At 34.5% G+C, this 7,230-nt stretch overlaps 1 long non-coding RNA gene across 1 annotated transcript; it reads left to right on the top strand.

Moving 5' to 3' along the window:
- The first annotated feature begins 546 nt into the window (after positions 1-546).
- Positions 547-6,081, top strand: LOC311091219. Its single transcript, XR_014608028.1, has 6 exons — positions 547-584; positions 2,278-2,332; positions 3,643-3,681; positions 5,382-5,456; positions 5,576-5,607; positions 5,892-6,081. It is a non-coding gene; the product is annotated as an uncharacterized lncRNA (long non-coding RNA).
- Positions 6,082-7,230: the final 1,149 nt, after the last annotated feature.

Raw genomic sequence — 7,230 nt, 5'->3', positions numbered from 1 at the left:
CTTTTTCTCTATCTCCGAACAGAGACGCCAAGCATCAGTCAATATCTCCTTTTCTTCTCGCTCCTTTAAAAAAGGTCATCCATCACCTGCCAGAAAAAGCAGCTCTGATCAATATGTCTGGTAAAATTTTATTTAAGACCATTTGGACTCCGTTATCCATCAGAACGATCTATTTGACACCGTTGTAGCGTCTTGTCCCGTGTAGTCGTCCAAAAAAGGACTTGGAAGTCAATTATTGACAGCTCAGAAAACTCTCTACAGTCCGTCACATCAAAGTTAAGACACAATATGGCCACGATCACTCCCAGTGTTTTACACTGCTGTAATTGGACTTCCCTTGGGCGATGATTCCAAAGGTTGGGCTCAATGGTGTTTTATCATAGGTTGAAGGCCAGTGTTTATGGGCTAATAAATGCGTTTCAAAGACTGGTGTGGCGGCCAGATTTACAAACGCTTGCTCTGGGAGGGAGGGAGGGAGGGAGGGAGGGAGGAAGGGGGGTAGAGGGATGAAATACACCTGGACTAAAGACACACTTTCACATTAGACAAGACCTCAGAAGGAAGAGGAGCTTTCCACAGCACAGGTGAGCTGAGATGGCAATGACTCCTGCACTTATGTTATACATCAGAATTTCTAAAATGGTAGAATTTGAAATGAACACGTTTTCATTGGTTTAATGTTCATGACGAGACAAATGACATGTTTAGGTTGTGTGTTCATGCGCTTGTCCTGTTGAAATCACTTCTATACAGGGCCTAAAAATAATTTCAAATATGAGCTTATATTCCTCTCAAATTCTTCTCAAATGTTTTCCTGACCAGACTAAACTCAGTCAAAATGTATTTGTATGAAGCTTCATCTATCTGCTTTTTATTATTAGCCTTTTTTTCAAGCCGCCTGAACACACATTTCTATATTTGGACTCAAAAGTACTGTACATGTTTTGAGAAATACAGAAAAACAAATCCAAAAGGATAAATTATATGATTAATAAGTTATAACAACATATGTTTTTACATTGCTTTAACTCATCAAAATAAGTTAAGCAATGTTCAACTTTTTTATAACTTAGATTTTTTTTTTTTAAGTCGGTGTTTTACAATTTAAGTTGAAATTACTTAAACATCCAAGTTGATTGTACTTAAAATTGAAGGCAGCAACTTTCTTTTTCTTTCTTTTTTTTTTTTTTTACAGTGCATGATTTTGTTTGTGGTCAGTGTAAACCATTCAATACAAAAGTATAATACTAGAAAAGAACACTAAAAAAATAGTATAAAACTGGCGGAAAACGAATATAATAATTTTAATTTAGTGAATTAAATCAATTTTGAGGTCAATTTGACGGAGTAACGTTTTGAACAATATATTAAACAAATCCAAACGGATCGGAGTTAGAATTATAGTTTAAAAATGTATTGAATTTATTGCAATTGTTAATTTTGGGGTCAGTATGAGCCATGCAATAAACAAATACAATTAAATAATATACATACATACATATATATATATTTGTTTGGGGTCAATTTAATAAAAAAAAACATTCTAATGGACATGGTATATGAGTTTACATGATTTTAGCATGTGAGGATTTATGCCATTTATTAATAATTCTGGGGTCAACTTACAGGAACATATTGAAAGATACAGTAAAACAGTTAGCATGTAAAAAATCCCTGCATGAATTGCAATCAAGAATTCTTACTTATCAAGTTGACATTTTGAGTAGAACATTAGGCTATAGTGTCCATTTTACAAAGTTTTACATGTTACTAGTCAATAATTAATTGTGGGTGGTGTGATGCAGCTTAGATCAAGAAATGTTGCTGGTTCGAATAATAAACTAGCACCATGTGCCCCTGAGCAAAGCATTACAGAAAAAGTTAACATCATACACATGAAGTGTTTGTTTGTCTGACAAGATCTGCATGTAGAAATGAAAAGCAAACTGCCCTGACTGAGTCACTTTCTCTTCAAAGCAGCATGTGTTAATCATTACAGTCAGAGATATGGATTGGAAAGAAACACAGAGAATCAATATGAGTGCTATCTTAAGAAAGCCTGAAGGAGCTGAAGTGAGAGAAATGCCCGAGGGTCCGCAAATAACCCTTTTCTTTTTGGCTATGGAGTTATGGCTCTTTAGATATGAGGGGTCAGTGTATTGGGTTAAATATTTTAACTGGAATCTGTAGTACTTCTGATGCACAAAGAAAATCTTTAGTCTTTAAATAAGGACTGTTGGGTTATTTATAATGCTTCATTATAATTTACATCGGCAGTTTTGTCATTCCGGACCGTGACCCACAGAAAGAGCAGCCATGTCCTCTGGAGCAGGTGAGTCTCGTTTTTTCCGAATATTCTGCTCTCCTACTCTCCAGTTAATGAGAGCTGGAGAGAGAATTTTGTCCATAAGTAATCCCCACTGTGAGATTGTCTCTGTTATTCTCACAGGTGCTGTGCTATTAAAACAGAACAAACATTTTAAAACAAACACAGTATTATGGGTTTATGGTATGGTACTAAACTAATGCTTAATTGTATTTGTGGCCAAAATTATATAATGGCTTATTTTATAAAAATCTGTGAGTGTTACTATTTTGAGCACTTTTAACTTGGTGGACAAAAAGCACATCTCAGATGATGTATTTGTGTTGTAAAAATGAATGTGTAATATTTTTCTTTTGTCTGGCTATTTAGGCTAATTTCATTGTATATATGCTAAATTCACTCAATTAAACATTTCCACACTTTTTGCAGAGTTTGAAAAAAATGTGAACACATTTTTTTTTTTTTAAGTGTTTTTTATATTGAATAAATACCACTTAACCCCCATCCCCCCACCACCCCCCACCCCCATACACACACACACACACACACATCATTAAAAAAAATGTACCAGGGTTTTGTTCAAATGACAACACAACAGATGGACTGTCAAACTGTTACTTTTTGCAATAAAATTCAAATGGTTTAAGTTTTTTTTTTTTTTTTTTTTATGTTTTTATGATAGATTTTCATAGAGTCTGGACCTGAGACAAGGATAAACAATAAATTAGATGTAAAAGATATTTAAAAATATAGCTTATCAGAATACATAGCCTAACTTTTTACATAACCGGAAAAAAATTGTACAACCACCAAATAGGTGACGATATGCACAAAGTATGTAAATACCCATTAAACAAAAGAAGAAGAAAGCAGTATGGCGCACTTTTTAGAGTCCATTTTCATTGGTGACTCGTCAGTTCGTCTCTCTGTTGAGAATGTCTGGTGTGTTAACCATGAACATACTCTGAGTTGGCTGAACATACTCCCAGATGCGTTTTTGGAAGGTTTGGATAAATCAACCAATAGTTCATTGTATGTTTGATGGTAAGATATCCTTGCTTTCTGGAATACCCTCCAGTGATGGACAGGTGAAATAGTTCGCTTCTGATAAGTGTGGACGCATTCGGTGGACTGAGTGATCTGATTTTATCGGATGTTAACAAGGTGCAAAGCCATTGAGACTATAAACGCCTCATTAATTTATTCAAATAGCTTTAATGTAGAGGATATCTTCACTTATTTCCTTCATTGCAAAGAACATCACATTTTAATTGTATTTTATTCTATTTAATTCTGTCTCTATCTCTGTTCCCCAGCCCAGCCTACAGTAGACCCTGATGCAGACTTTTTCTATGGTGAGTCTAAACAATCTTCCTCTTGAATAATTCATTGTGTTTTGTGAACAATAAAATTCTAATTAAGATCGGAATATTCGTATTAGGCCTACTGTCATATCCAGAATAATATAACATTCTGAATTCTACAAATCTGAATAAATGCCCATTCACACCAAGAACAATAACGATCACTAACAATATAGTTTCAATAATCGTTTGATGCAATGGAAATAGTGTAGTCCACATCTATAACAAAAACGAACGACACATAGGAATATGGTTGGAATCACTTTCTGAATGATTGTTTTCCAGCTGATATAAAAACACTGACAGTCAATCAGAATTAATCACAATGCAATCAGAATGAACAATTCTTGTATTTCGATGGAATATTGGAGTATTTATTAGGATATAAATGATTTATCCGTGCACATCATTATAATTTGTTTTCATGTGCCCTAATCTTTGATCAAAATAACTTACCTTCTTGCAGTGACATCATCTCGTCTCTTCTCTGATGATGTGTTTACTGGCGCAAGGCTGGGACAACCTGTCACTCATGCAAACTACAACCATTCAATCAATTGACCGTTCGCAAAGACCCGCCCCCTTTAGTTACTGTTGATATGTCCGACAAGCCGCTCTCACGCCACACCATGTTCACCATGCACAGTGAAAAATACATCGCAGAGCAGAGAGTACACTGACAACGCGCTGACAGACAGGACAGAGCAGGTTACTTTTTATATGAAACAAAGTCTCAACTTTCAAATTTTATTTTTTATTTTTTTTAAAGAAATTTAAATAAATACCGTTTTGTGGCTCGATGTGTCTTGACAGATCGCTGTAGAGCCTCAGTTAAAGCTGCTCGTGAACCGATCATCTCTTCCTTCTAGTTAATTTATAGCATCAAATAAACATGAATGAACATAAGAAGGAATGTTGTTTTAACCGCGGAAAGACGTCAGTACACAACGTTTTTTTTAGTTCAAGTCCACCGACGTTAATCTACTAACTCTCCTGACTGCTTTGTCGGACAAAATGGCGGATTCGACGGATAGCGGATTATGATTGGTCAGATCGCCAATCAAACTCCCTGCCAAGGGTCAATTCTCCATGGACAAAATCAAGTTCCACCCTACATTTTTTTCTTGTTCAACAAGTCGTTTCACTCCCATATACGTCCCACAACTTCCATTTCAGAACACTTGCAGCGCGGTTTGGTGGAGGATATTACAATTAACCTACGTTATCTCCTTTGTGTGAACTGGAAGTAATGACAAATGTTTTTGAAACAAAAAAGCTTTATGAATGGACCAAAAATTGCCTGTCGAATATTGTAGGTTGTATTTTTAAACAGAATTAATATTTCTGACGTGAAATCTGAAAGGTGAATATGGATTATTGAATTTTTAATAATGAAAATGTGTGTGAAATGTTCTGAATTGAAATATTTGCAGTTTAAATACAACCATGTTGAATTTCAGCCCATAAAAATGCAATGCATTACGCAAGCACGGTTAATGTAATTTTTTTCAAGTAGGCCTAGTGCAATTCAAAAAGCTTTTTTTGTTTCAAAAACATTTGTCATTATTTTACTCCCATAGTAGGCTACTGCCCTTAAGACCCGTTAGCATATTTCTGTATCAGCATTATGCGTCATGTATTCCTTAATCAGAATATTTGTATTCAGAAGCTGTTCTTGCTCTGATTCACAGACTATGAGAGTCTGCGGATTGGAGGCCTGGTGTTTGCAGGGGTCATTGTGGTGCTGTCTATCCTCCTCCTGACAGGTAGGTGTTTAGCGTGTGTGTGTGTGTGTGTGTGTGTGTGTGTGTGTGTGTGTGTGTTTGTGTCGTATGATGAGTCATGTCAAATCACTCATGTAATGTGTAATGAATGTCTTTTGTAGGTAACCGCATCAAACGGTGTGGCAAGCGTAAAGTAAGTGCACTTAACTTATTAATGTGTTTCTGGTGACATCTAGTGGTCAGAGTATAGGCTAGTACAAATATTGTCATTTCAAACGAGGGAAGATTGGCGCTAGTTGTCACTTTCAGTGAATATATCTTAAAATACATTAATATATAGTTCCTTGCTCCAGGGTCTGCGATTAGTTTGTCAACATGTTACTGTAACATTGAAAGAAATAATATATTACTGTATTTCATGCTTGACTTTCATGAGCTGACAGTCTTTAAATGTCTGTGTATTTGTGTGTCTGTCAGGCGAAGCATGGAGATGAAGAAATTTAAGATGGCTCGTGTCTGTACTGGATGGGTTTGCGATGTGAACAGCCTGTGAAAGTCATATTATTACACTTTTATTTAGTTATTTAATTGATTTGCTTCATTAAAAACATTGATTTGGAAAAACAGATAATGATGTTACATACCAATAAAGGATAGTTTTAAAGTTTTATTGAGAAAGCATTTCATTATTAGTGAAATTGTGTATATATTCATGCAACTTTTATTGAGTTACCTTATTAATACTTAAAATAAGAACATATACCTTCTGATAATATAAAATGTTACACACTAGAGGGCAGTAAATGTCAGCTTTTGGGATACAACCTTCAACTCAAATTCAGGTGTTGCACATTAAAACTTGTGTTGAGTGTTTTATGTCGAATGATACTTGATGCAATGAGTACTTAGTTTTAATTTTAAAATAAGCATTAAATTGCTTCTCAGGTCTGAATGTGAGGCTAATACAATATAACAAATAAAGAAGAAAATGTTAGCATATTTCCATGTGTATTGTACTTCATAAACAAATGCATAAATGCATGTGATTATATAAAATAATAGCAGTAAAATGAATTATTGTTGATATACTGTTTCTAACGTGGCTATTTCCTTAACATCATCCTAACATTTTAATACTTAATCTTCTTTAAAAACATCATTTAAATTCTGTAAAACTGCTACGTTTCCATTTAAATTGACAATGTTTCACTTCAGTGGAGTTCCAGGAAACATCCTGAGGTTTGTTTAGCCTGAGCAAGCACAGATTTATGCAGATCTGTGCGTATTCACTAATCCTGAACGATCATTTCTCAAGATTAAAACCTGCATCCTGTGCAAAGATCAGAGATAAACTGACAGGCTAAATTCTGCTTCACTCAGGTTCCCGTCGACTACTTACATAGGGGAGAGAGGGCTATGATGGGTCAGCTTAGGCTGTCCTCAAATATGACAAATGTAAAAAGTGTAAAGCATTAAATATATTTGATGATTAGAAAGCATCTATAACATAACATACATACAATGTGACACAGACTACTAAAAAATAAATACATTAACAGCTCAGCATTATTATTTTTAATGCAAATAAATGCTAAAAGTTAATGCTAAAATAATCATTAAAAGTAACTATTATTAATATTATTATTATTATTATTATTACACCCTATTACACTACTATTATTATTAGTGGCCAAAAGTGATGTCCGACATATTTACCCTTTATTAAAATATTATTAAAAATGTGTTAAAGATTTTGAAACCATATTGCATAATTGGATTCAAATGTTTAATTTGTGATAACGCAATGAAACATGCC

Source organism: Abramis brama (assembly GCF_963993115.1).
Source record: "Abramis brama genome assembly, chromosome: 10".
NCBI lineage: Eukaryota > Metazoa > Chordata > Actinopteri > Cypriniformes > Leuciscidae > Abramis > Abramis brama.
Note: the sequence above shows the minus strand (reverse complement) of the source record. Positions and strands in the feature narration are given on the sequence as shown.